At 24.8% G+C, this 13,755-nt stretch overlaps 1 protein-coding gene across 2 annotated transcripts in view; it reads right to left on the reverse strand.

Annotated features, from left to right (window-relative positions):
* LOC113548203 (inactive rhomboid protein 1) overlaps positions 1–13,380 on the reverse strand; it is a 64,986-nt gene extending 51,606 nt beyond the window's left edge. For both annotated transcript variants that reach the window (XM_026948957.1, XM_026948956.1), the window contains exon 1: positions 12,529–13,380. The gene's annotated coding sequence lies outside the window, so the exon portion shown is untranslated. The remainder of the gene's footprint in view (positions 1–12,528) is intronic.
* Positions 13,381–13,755: the final 375 nt, after the last annotated feature.

The raw sequence follows: 13,755 nt of genomic DNA on the forward strand, positions 1-13,755 counted from the left end.
TTAATTTTCAAATTTTATTGTATTAGAAACCATCAAATAATGCTAAAAAAAAAAATAGAAAGAAATGCTCTAAAAAAATGTATTTAAACTGCAGTATTGTTCAAAACATGTCCCATTTATTTTTTGATGGATGCTTCGACGATGGTTTTGAGTGTTGAACGATGTAAGCACAACTTTTGAGGATGAATTACTCGATGTAAACTAATCAAAATGTATAATGAAGTTTATATTAAATACCTACTACGTTTGTTTGAGTACCTAATGCATTACAGATGTTAAATCGTACTGTAGATAGATAAAGATACGATAAACGTCTCGAAATCATAAATAGAACGATTAGCATTTTATAAATGCTCGGAACAAAATTTCTTGATCGAAAATGTCTAATTACCAATAATTTTATATTTTTATACATTATCTGTAATACAAGTAAAGTATAATAAGATGTAATATTATATGTGTATACTAATCCATATCACATACCTACTTATAATAGAATATATTACGCGCAAATAATATTATTATTTGTGTCTTTCATTTATTTATTTAATTCCATAAGTCAATATTAAGTTGTAATGCATATAGTGCATACTATACATAGGGAGGGAATTGTATTTTCTTCATATGATAAAAATCTAAAGAATATATTATACATTATCCACGTATAAAAATATGTAAAATATGTCACATGCATAATTTTCCAGTCGTAGTATTACGTACATGTATTTTTTATATTGTATATACATCATAATCAGCTTCCATTTTTCAAATACACGTATTTCATCCGCCTGATTGTTTATAATGAAATTCTTTTTCTTATGTATTCTGATATATTTTATGGTTTTAATCATTTTATTGATGTAAATAGTTTTTGTATTCCTTCCAGAAAATTATGAAAATGTTTTCCATTATAGATTGTTAATTAGTTAAAAAAGAAAAAATGATCTAATACCATGCGATAAGGTTATTTTTTTTTTTATATAACATATTATCGTCCATAAAAACTAAACATAAAAATTGATTGTTATTTATAAAGTATTTTTTGTGTTATTATAGTTTCATCGAACAATACATAATAATAATTTTATATCATGGAAAATAATATAAATATTTATTTAACTAATATTTTAAATAATAAAAATGTATTATTTATTATAAAAATTTTTAACATTTTAAATTTAAAAAAATGTGATACAATTGTACTATTTTTTAACCATTGCGTAATGATTAAAATTTGAAATCAATGATAAACTTAAATGTATTCAAAATATGATCTAAACCACTATTTTATAATAATTGTCAAAAATTAATTTAGTCCATTTTATCGCTATTATTTTGTAGTTTTTGGCGAATATTTTCAAAAATTGTATTACAGTTAATTATGATGTATTTCAAATTGCATATTTATTAGTTCTGATTTTTGACTAATTCAGAGCAACTATAAATTATAATTCAATAGATAAATATTAATTATTTATTATAAGTTCAAAGTAGAAATCGCCTTTAAAAAAAATAATGAGATAAAAATAAAATTCTTGGCTAATTAAAGTTATATAAAAAATCACTTAGTCATTTACGTTGAAAAATATATTGGAAGAATAAATATTTTGGTGATTTAATTTTAATTTTAAACATAAATAATATTATGTATTTCATAAGTTTACTGTGTATCAGTAAATAATTGAAAATTTCAAAAGCTTAAGACCGTTATTTAAATGTTCAATTATAGGTTAATCTAGTTCTAACTATATAAAATGTATTTGAAATGTAAATAAGGATTACAGTTGTAGTAATACAATATTATATTTAATACACGATGATAAAATTTCATAAAAGATCCGTCATCAATGTTTAATATTTTTACGTTTGATAGATTCAGTTAGTATTCAATATATTAAATAGAATTTCGTCAGACTGAGTGTTTAAATGTTTTATTTATTCTAATTTACGATTAAGAATAATTATTCTAATCAATATTAATGGTATTTATTGCGAAATATAACAATATTATTTGTTGGTATTAGGGCAAAACAAATAAAAAAGAAATAAAAATATTGAAATAATCTTGAAATACCATTAAATTTGTAAAGCCTTAACATTTGTACAGATTCCTAAGTTTCCTAAGTAAACAAAAAATATATTGATTAATATAAACAGAAACATATTTATACAAACACTTTTATTTTATAAGTTTAATAATAAAAATATTTCCAACTCCAAATATTATAAATAATATAACACTACTTAATACTTAATATTTTATAAATTATAATTTTTTTATGTGTCGTAAAGAAAAAATATATTATTCAACGACTTAAGTTAAATAACTTTTATCATTTATTAATTAATATTAAATAAATAAAAAAGTAACTTACACAAGTTAAAGAAGTTTCCTAGAGAATAAATTTGCAATCAAATTAGTGAGACTAATGATGTATAATGTATAATATATCCAATTAATAATGAAACAAATCAAAACTATTAAATGGAAGAAACTTTACTCGGAATATTGAATTCAAAGTATCTGAGAATTGGCTGAGATACAAACAATAATAACCATTATATAATAGTATGTATTTCTGATTTCCTTATGTTATATCATATAAAATAGTTTAAGTACAAACATCAATTAATAACTTAAAATACTTCATAATATATTGTTTAAATATGATTCGTTTATTTTTATAATATAGAGATTAAAATCAAAACAAATCAATTTATAGGATAGAGGTACTGTTTTTTTTTAAATTTAGTAATTACATTTTTGTGCTTGTACAATAATATAGTTATACCTGTTTTAGTTAAAATATAATATATATATATATATACTTTACAAAATTATTTATTTATTATATGGAGTTAATATTTATCAAATGTAGGTAATTGTATTATATATATAAATATAACTGTTGTCTGTTGATATATTTTCTAATTTGTCAGAGTAGAGTATAAACAACGTAACTATATTTTCTTGGCTCTTGATTTATTTATTTGACCTAATTAATCACATCAAAAGTTAGTATGTATTATTCAGCTTTAATTTTAATTAAGTCATTTAATATATTGCTTCATTTATTCTATTATTATGAATTGATTAATTTGTCACTGTTGTAAATAATATTTGAACTACGAGTTCTTATACTATAAGCGCAATACAAATCGATCATAAATTATGAATATTTACAATAGATTAAAGACTGGTAGCATAATATTAGAATCCATTAATAATGGATAATACATTTTAGATACATTTTTTTTATTATTATTATCTACCAAATTGTTAGCAATAAACCTACTTTAAAATTAAATAACAGTTATAATTACAAATTTATTTAATTAATTAAAATTATTTAAAATATTTGGCTTAATTTTATATTAAGGGAAAATATTAAGCTAACCAAAATCATAGATAATTTTTACCGTATCGGTACCGATTATATTGTATGACCATAAATCCATACCATTTCAATTGTTAATAAAAATAACTGTAAAGCAATACTATATGAGTCTCGTGATCCGTGAATTGCTTATCCAAGTATTACCGTGTATTCTTCATTTAATCAACGATGAAGTGAGTCTGGGATGATGAAAATTCTCCATGCTTTGGTATATTTTCACCATTTTATCTCAATTTAATTTATCATAATTATAGACTTTAATCACATGTGCAACATGTGCTGGAGCTGTTTTTTTTGTGATAAAGTTGGAATTTGGAATGGATTAAAAGCTTAATTTTTACTCTCGCAATAGGAGATATTACTTCTTCTCTTCTTTTTATAAGGATATATTTATATTTTTTAATGGTGAGTTTTATATTTATTAGTATTACTTTAACTGATACTTCCAATATTTTGATAATGCTTTTATTTGTTTTGATATTAATAATATTAAATGTCTCCGAATATGCTTTATTTTTTTGGAAATTTTAGTATAAAGTAACTTGGTTACTAGAAAAGTATAATTTACCTATGCTTAGTAAAAATATTTAGTTGATTTAAAATACTCTATCTCCTAATTTTTATTAATTTTAATGCTGTAATTTAATACCAATATTTATTGTCTAAGCCTTTACGCGCGTAACGTGGTAAAATCTATCTATGTTGCGTCTTTAAATACGATCAACCAAGTCATAAATAGGGTTTTTTTATATTTAAAAGAAATTGAATGTAACGTAAAATCTACATCAGATACATGAAGCCACTTTATTGAATTTCACATCCTGATTTCCAAATATTTGATACCAAAGTTTTAAAATATTATTTAATATATTAATTATTTAAAAATTTACTAAAGTAACTTCACCACTAACTTTATGAGCACTTCACTCTAAATTCAGATCTATTTTATTTTTTCTTTATATCGATCAAACTGAAAAATTGATAGTTTTTACTATGTTGTATGTCAGAAATAGAGACAACAAATATTGATACCCAATCAGAAATTATAATAAATTTAAATATTTATAAATCATGTATTAAAGAATTAATGGTTTAAAGTTTATTTAAAAAGATTGAAACATCCGATATAACCAAGAATGTTTCTAATTCTAAAATAGTTGAACATTTTTTGATTTATTATTATAAAATTTTAAAACTACACTTTTATGATTTTACTAATAATACTATTACTATTATTACTAATAATAATTTATTATTACATAAAAGAAACAATATATTTTGCATCGAATTCAATATAATATAATATTTGGATAATAAATATCGCTTGTGTAGTAACGATTTTTTTTTTTTATTTTAAATATTTGTTTTACATGAACATGTAATTTATCTATAAACAAAGGATAATTATTATAGATAAAAATATTGTCTAATGTCCAGTAAAAATTAATACATTATTAAATGGTACATAATTCTGTAACTACTTATCTAATTCTATAAAATAATACAATTGATGATATTACAATTAATTATAATATAATAATAGATTGATATAATGATACCTTTAAGGTGTTAAACTTAATTATTTAAAAGTAACTTAAGTTTCCTATTTTATATAGTATCTAAAATATAATATATTATAAGATATTTACATTTTATCAAAATTTATAAAATTTTTATGATACCATGTTAAAGTGTTAACATTATTAATAAGTAGTTAATAAAACGAATCACTTTTTAAAAGATGTTAATAAAATTACGATTAAATAAAATATGGCCTTCAAGTTAGTCGTCATAGCATTTTTAAATTTGAGACTTTTAATTTTAGCTAGATTGTCAACACAGATACTGTATACATTTTTTTAATACTTAATGGATTTAAGTCTTTAAAGTTATCAAAGCAATAATTATTAAATTTGTTACGTATTTGTGCTAGTTTGAGTTATACGAATGCAAGTTTAAACATATCTACGAGTATGTTAAAAAAATGCAACACATTTGTATGTAAAATATATTATAAACAAAATATTGCAGTTGTATACAATGAATTAAACTATCTTCTGTATGTAAACCCAATTATAAAAACATGACTATGAAAAAAAAATCAGATAATTTACTACACTTATAAAATACATAATATTTTAGATTATGAATTGATCGATAAATGTATTATAATTGTACAATAATATGTATATATATATATTTATTTTGTTATATTTGTTTACATGAATTGTAGAAAAAAATATACTTTAATCTTTGACTTCGAGAGTGATTTCTAGTAGAAAATTGAAGAATATATTTGATACTTTTAGGAGGTAAAAAGTGAAAATGTTTTGTATTTTTTTAAATAATCAGGAAAAACAAAAATAAAATAGCTGCGTAAATAGAAATTGTTATGCAAAACTAGCTTTGAATATAATCAATTTAATTTTTTGTAAAAATAATTAACGATTGTAGAGACTTGAGGGTTTCCCTAATATAAGTTAATTAAAAATTAATAAAAATAAAAATTAAATGACATAATTTAAATAATAATATAATTTAAAACGTTTCGGGTTTTTTGTGATATTTATAGATATTTTAAATTGTTATATATATTATAATAATACAAATTTTAGCTATTTTATTTTTAATTTAAAAATATTATTCACGGATACTTCAAACTTTTACAACATATATTATAATATTTTACTTCAGACAATGATATTTTTAATACCTATACCAAATTTTGAGATAATATATGATAGGCTGATATGATCATTTCTATTCATTATCATTTTTTGAATGCAATTATTTATTATTGAATTTAAATGTAACACGTATCCATTTCAGTGAGTTACGAAATGATAAGGTACACTCGTATATTGTATAGTTAAGTGGTTATCTATTTTACTACTCTATTTAATTAACTTATTAATATCATGAATTTAGAATCGATTTTTTAGCTGTTACTCACGATAATATTTTAGTATTCTATAGTATCCGACATTATGAGTATATGATTAAAAATGTAAGTTCTTTATTTACTATAAATAAAATGCCCAACATGCGTAGATTCACATTTCGCAACACAGTATTATTTGATTTTATGTTGTAGATGGTCAAATAATTTAAAAATTAGATACATCGCTTAAGCTATACAATATTCATACATGTGTTATACACCTAAACATTCCAAAATGAAATTTAAAAGGAGGCTTACGTAAGCGTTACGAGTGTAAGTATATATATTATATATTATATAAATTTACTATGTGTAATGTATACACTGTATAGTGTATAGTGTATAATTTACAATAATAATAATATAATAAATTCACACGTTTGGGAATTTAAGTTAAATATATACCAACTTAATTATTAGTTACAGTGTATTCAAATATAATAAATAATAACGCATATATTAAAATAGTATTATGATTACGAAAATGTATATAGTTGAGTAATTTAGAAGTTCATTATAAATTGGTTATTCTTTAAAATTTTTCTTTGATCTTTTTTATTTTTTTTACTTTTTAATTTAATTGCGTACGTATTCTACTTATATTATTTTCCTGAATGTTTTTGTATTACTTGAGTTTATTATAAGTACCTACCAACCAACGTTATATATTATTCTCTTGGCTTTTATAATTTCAAACATTTTTATTTTTATTATTTTTATCTATTTATGTTATAAACGTTTTTTTATTTGAAATAAAAAAATATAATATCATGTCAACCGTCAGTAGTTTTATTTTACATTTAATGTTATAGTAATATTTTATTTGTTTGAAAAATGTACAAGAAACATAATAATAGTTGTCTAAGCCTTTTACTTTAAATAATTTATGTTGAAAAACTAAACTGAGTATTTTAATTCCATTTAACATAATATTTATTTCAAGAAATTAAAGTAGTGTTTTTAAAGGTATTTTATTTAGATTTCTGATACTTCAACAATATTGTATTATTATTTTCATAATGTTTTTATTTATTTATATATTTTATTATAATAAAAAACTCGGGAATAAAGAATTCTATATCAATAAGTTTAAACTCTGCGGGAATTTATATAATATATTAGCTATTACAGGTATACTATTATCAATTATTAAAATATGTATATATATATATTTATATATTATAATTTATAATTAACTATATATTTGAAATAATTTAATAAAATCATTAATATTGAACGCAAAATAAGAAATTTTGCATGTATAGTTAAATCACCATTTTAAAAACAATAGTTATTAAATTAAACTCACTCAAACAAGTAAAAAAAAAAAAAAATAATAACATTTTATAAGAGTGCTAATTTTCTAGTTTCTATATTATGTATGAAATATTTATTTTTAATAGAAGTTTAATATTATAAGATTTATCCAATCCCTGCCTATATAATATCAAATAATTTATAGCTATATTTTATCAAATTTTATATTATATTTTCACATTATAATTTTAATTTAATACAGTTAACAAATAACAATAATTATTATTTATTAGTTATTACTATTTAACACATCTTTTTAAGTAGGTACTTTTTACGATCAATTATCGAATTAATCTAGTATGAAAGTAACAATATTATTCAATATTGAAATCAATGAACCATCTGTAATACTTCTTATTTTAATCTAAGCAAAAAAATAAGAAATAAAAAAATATGGTCATATGATATTTGTATAAAATCAAAAAAATATTCTAATAACAAGGTTACTATAATGTATGAAAATAAAAATTGAAGATATTTGTTAAGCTTACATTAATAATCAATAAATAATGTATTTTTGATTGTCAATTTATGTTAAATATTTATTCGATATGAAATATCAAATATGAAGTATATTATTTTATATTATAATGTTATTTATCATTCTATATTATTACGTAGATATAATAATTAGCTTATTCAATGTATTTTTAATAAAATTTTTACCTATAGACTACATGAACATATATTATAACAGGTACGGTTATGAAGATGTTAAGACGTATTAATAATAGCTTCATAAATCATTCGAGTTATGCAATCAGAAAATAAAAAGTAGAATCTTTATTGGTTATTATGAAAAAAAATAAAAAATATAATTTCACCACAAAATGAAAAAATTATAGAATGGAATCATTCATAATTGAGTTATAAATTTATATACTCATAGTTAAATCATATTATTGTATCGAGTAATTTATTATTATTTACTACACAGCTAGGTTGTTATAAATGGTTTTGATTAATTGTATCTAGCTTAATTAAAAAGTGAAAATCCCATTTTTAGTCATTTTTAAATATGAAATTATATCATAGATTTTATAGATGTATAAATTTTTTTTCAAATAACAATTTATTGCAAAAAGTTATCACTATTTAGATTCAACGTGGACTCGTTATTTATTTGTTATATCAAAATAATATATATATATATATATATATATCAGGAATAAACATATTAAAAATGTTTCAATACAAAATATATCCTGAAAATTATAATTAATAATTATTACGCGTAAAGTTGCAATATTTTGATATGAATATTAAGAACTTTATGGAATATCATCAAAATTATTTGAAAAATACTACTTTTTATTTAACATGACATGATTTATTAAGGATGAAAATTATGGAATTAATTAAAATTAAAATCACTAAGTTTCTCACTAAATATCATAAATAATGTCATCACTTAAGTATAACTATACCTACACAATTCTCAATATTAATACAGAACATTAATTGCTTTATTAATTACTTCTTATTCAAATTTTTAAAATAATTTTTATAATAAATAATTTTATCATATTTATCTTTTTCTATAACATCAACTTTGATATACTTTAAATATCCTTTTAACGTGAATTATCTTTTTTTAATTCAAAATTTGTACTAAAATTAAGTTCATTTGTTGTATTTCGTAAAGTTATAACTGTTATTAAGTATATTAATTGTGATACAAAATAAAATCTTCACCCGGCGTCTTAGATAGGCAAATGAGGTACACCATTGACGATTTATTGCTTAAAATAATAAGTATAAAATAAAATATTTTAATGACTACTATATTCACATGCGAGTATGCGACAATGACTAATTCACTAAAACTATTCACCCAACTGTGTCTGCCTTAACTAATGGATATATCGAATATGCTTAAGGAGAATTGCACTTTTACCAATTAGTCTTTACAATGTTTGAGTTTAATAAACAGAGTACTAGATGGTTTCCCGGGCTATGGCATATACTTGAAATGAGAAATTCTGAAACCAAAGTACATTGTATATTTGTAATCGATGTTTAATATGATAAAATAATTATTTAGTCCAATAGTTAAAATTGAAATAAAAATAAAAATAATATGATTGATAAAATATTATTATAATAATTATTAAAATTATTTTATAAATAGTATGCAATTAAATATTAAATTTTTAAATAAAATTATCAAACTACTTGTTATAATAATTTTTATTTTAAGTTTAAAAAATAATTAAAAATTATAAAACAATGATAATAATAATAGGTATAATACTATAATATAATTTATGTCCAATATTTAAAGATTCTTTATAAATTATAGAGTATTTTTTTTAGTTAACCAATTTACACAAGTGAAAAGAACAAAATAGTTATACCTTAAACCATACAGATTTTGTTATGTAGATATGTATATTTAGTTAAGATTGCCTATAATCTATGCATCTATTTTATATAAGATGCATCGTGATCAAAATTAATATTAAATATTATAGTTTTTGTAATCAGTATGTTGGTAAACAATGTACACTTAAAACAGAGATTTACAAATGTCATGAAATCTAATAAATTCAAAAAATCAAATCAGCTTAGAAAAATATTTTTTTTTCAAACCATAGATATAAGTTTAGCTTATATAAATATCACCATTATTATGCTAAGCCAAAGTATTTTAATAAAATCAAAATCGAGAACAAAATTAAGTTAAATAATATTCATAATCAAGTATAACTTTACATTATTAAAATAAGTAAGTACTAAATAAAGGTGATAAAAAAAAATTGTTTTCCTTTAATTTTTCAATACTGTCAGTACTTCAAATTTAGAAACTTAAATATCTTCTTATATAATTAGGAAACCCTAAAAATAAGACTTTTATTTTTCTTCTAAAAGGTACCTAAATATTGCCTGTACACAGTAATTATTCTATTCTATAATCTAAATATTATATTTTAATAAGACATAAGTAAATTTAATAAGTTTTAGCATTATTGATTATAAATACTAGTATATAATATAGATATATTTATCATTTTTAAATATTATTGATCAATTATGATTAAATACTGTAATTTATAATTGCAGAAAAAATATAGATAATTTAAAAAATCATAAATATGTTTAACCAGCATAATATTATATTAAGTATTACAATTTCAAAAAGTTTTTAGTTTATACGATATTAATACAATTATACAATTTATTATTATATACACACCCCACTAATATTTAAAATTGATTAATTAAGGGTATTAAACAATACGAACGTTTTAGAGGCTAATTAAATATTTTCTCTTTTGAAAAAAATTGTTTTAAATACACACCAATTTTTTTCTTATAATCAAACAATTTTAATATGTATACATTGTGACGTAACTGAATACGTTATAATATTTTAGTTAATGCAAGCAATATATTATACGTTGAACGATCAGTGAATGAAATGTTTTAGACTTGAGGCAAGTTTGGTTATTTATTATCAATTTAATGGTAAGTTGGGAAGTTTTGCGGTTGAAAGTAGGCATTTTCGTGTAAAGCTGTAATACAGACCGATGAGGCGCAAGCGTGACCTTAAACTGAAAACAAAGCAATATGAAATCCGCAGCTAAATAATTTTATAATATTTAAGTAGTAAAAAAAAAAAAAAATTAAAAACCGTACAAGTCGCAAGATCTGACGAGGATATCAATTATACTCATAATAAGAGTGGTTTTGTAGAATAACGATTAAATAATAATATAATGCTACCGTTTTATATAATTGTGGTTAGGTCGTTCTTGGTTACTTCGTAGTCCGCATAATAGTCAATGCGGTGTTGGCGTTTTATTAAACAAACGTCATACTATTATAATACACTTCAGTTTGTGTACCTACAGTTCCTTTGTTTTTATTATACAATATTATACATGATATTATTATAATAATTATTATTGCGTTTTCGCGTGAAACTCGATCGAGAAAAATCGTATACGTAGGTAAATCACTGTTTTGTATAACTCCGAGTAACATATTATATTATAATTCTATAAGAGGCGTCGTCACGCATCAGAAAATAATATTCTTAAAATGCATGTAATATTTTTTCAAGTACTACATTTAACGTTATAATGATTTATAATTAATGTACAAATGCTACTATTTCATATCACACGTACTGTGGTCACTCTTTACAAATTTGGCTTTTGAGCAAAACCTATATTGTACTAAACGTATCCGGGAGAGTGGGGGGCTTTAGTACCAACGAGCACTCTAAAACTAAACCTACACAAGTACGTGCGGCCGATGCCTTGATCGGACCATTGAAATTAAGCATACAACATAATACGTTACAAAATTCCTGTCGGGAGTGTTAATCTAGAAAAGTTCAACGCGTGTTTCAGTGCGCATGTGGTTTTCATATAGATGACAGACAGAATCTCTGGTCATATAATTAGCGACATAAGTATAATGTAAAAAACGAAATTTTATCAGACGTATAGTCAGATTTCGACTTATTTAGTATTGAAATAACGTCGTACAGTGTACAATGAGAACCGTAAGAAATAAAAAAATCACATAACCCAAACCTTCGCACAAACACAAATACACGCGCATGCATTTTAATTTTCAGGCAGAGATCGTAGGATAGGGCTTGCGATTTCTTCTCGAGTGACAGTCGTGGACGAATAAGCCCTTGCTCGCGTATTTTGGAAGGCTAAACGCGTAAAAGGGATTGGCCCTTAACCATATCGCACCGCGGTTTTTCGGAATATATACGAGTCGCGTATACGCCTGAAGTTTACGAACAATTGGATGCATCGAAGACGTCGTGTTGCGCGTGTACAATACATAGCCATATAATTAGTAATCGTCAGAAAGCGTTTTAGCATAATATTATTATAACATCATACTCACTCGGTACAACAACAGCGGCGATGGTGGAACGTTCGCAGGCGACGTACCTGTTTAGGACGTGTCCGTCAACGACGACGTCGGCGGGCGGACAGCTGTTTTGTCGGATCGCGTTACGACGGCGGCGGCGGCGACGGCAGGCCCGGAAACCGCTTGTGGCCATCGCCCGAACGCGACGGCGGCGCCGGAAGGAACCGACGAGAATGGATATCTCGACGACAACAACGACAACTCCGACGGCGGCGGCGGACAAGACGACGCGGAAGCGTGAGACGAGGCCCGCAGACTCGTATTGTGATCACTGTAATATTACGTATGTTATACTACTACACGACGGTTTGCCAGCGATCAACGCACCACCGCCGGCACACTAAAATACGTTCGCGGGCGTCGTCGGGCGCGAGACGATAGTAATAATAATAATAATAATAATAATAATATATCTCACGCGAAATTTCGATATTTACGCGGCGTTATTGCGGTCCACTGCATACTACGACGTGATAGCAACGAAAAGCGTGAGGCGAACTCGTATTTTTTATTATTATTATTTATTATTATTATTGTTGTTGTTGTTGTTGTTGTCGTCGTCGTCGTCGTCGTAATTTACAATAAACTGGTGCGCCGCACGTATGTACCGTAAGTATTATTATTGCGAAATCCGTGTAACGTTACCAGCGGTGACGTGTGTTCGCGACGAACGCGTAACATTATTATTCCGATCACCGTAATGATATTATTATTTTCATAACATCAGCGGCTGCGACGGCGGTGACGATGATGAGCTTCAGCGACGGCGCGGTAGTTCTTCTCCAGCAAGTCGTTTTACGGCCTCGGTCCGCACCACCGCCCGCACCGGATATATTCGCTCGTCGTCGACGTACAGCTTTCGGTCGCGTTCGTCATTGTACGCGAAACGCGCAACGTCCGCGCGGCGGTGGCGGCACACCGGGGCCCGGGCGCCGGCGCCACGGTCCCGCCGCCGCCCCGCTGGACTCGCCCGATCTCCGTCACCGCCCGGGCGGCGGACGACGCCGAAAAATCAATAGCAGATACTTATACTCGCACACACACACGCGCGCCCGCGCACGCCAACACGCGCACACATACGCGGGCAAGCGCGCGCGCACGCCTCGGTCGCTATGTGTGTGCGCGTGTGTGTGTGTGTGTGAGTATATATATACGCACACACGTCCTATGCACTTTCGGAGAGTCGCGCGCTCGCATCCC

Source organism: Rhopalosiphum maidis, chromosome 4, assembly GCF_003676215.2.
Source record: "Rhopalosiphum maidis isolate BTI-1 chromosome 4, ASM367621v3, whole genome shotgun sequence".
In the NCBI taxonomy this organism is placed as follows: domain Eukaryota; kingdom Metazoa; phylum Arthropoda; class Insecta; order Hemiptera; family Aphididae; genus Rhopalosiphum; species Rhopalosiphum maidis.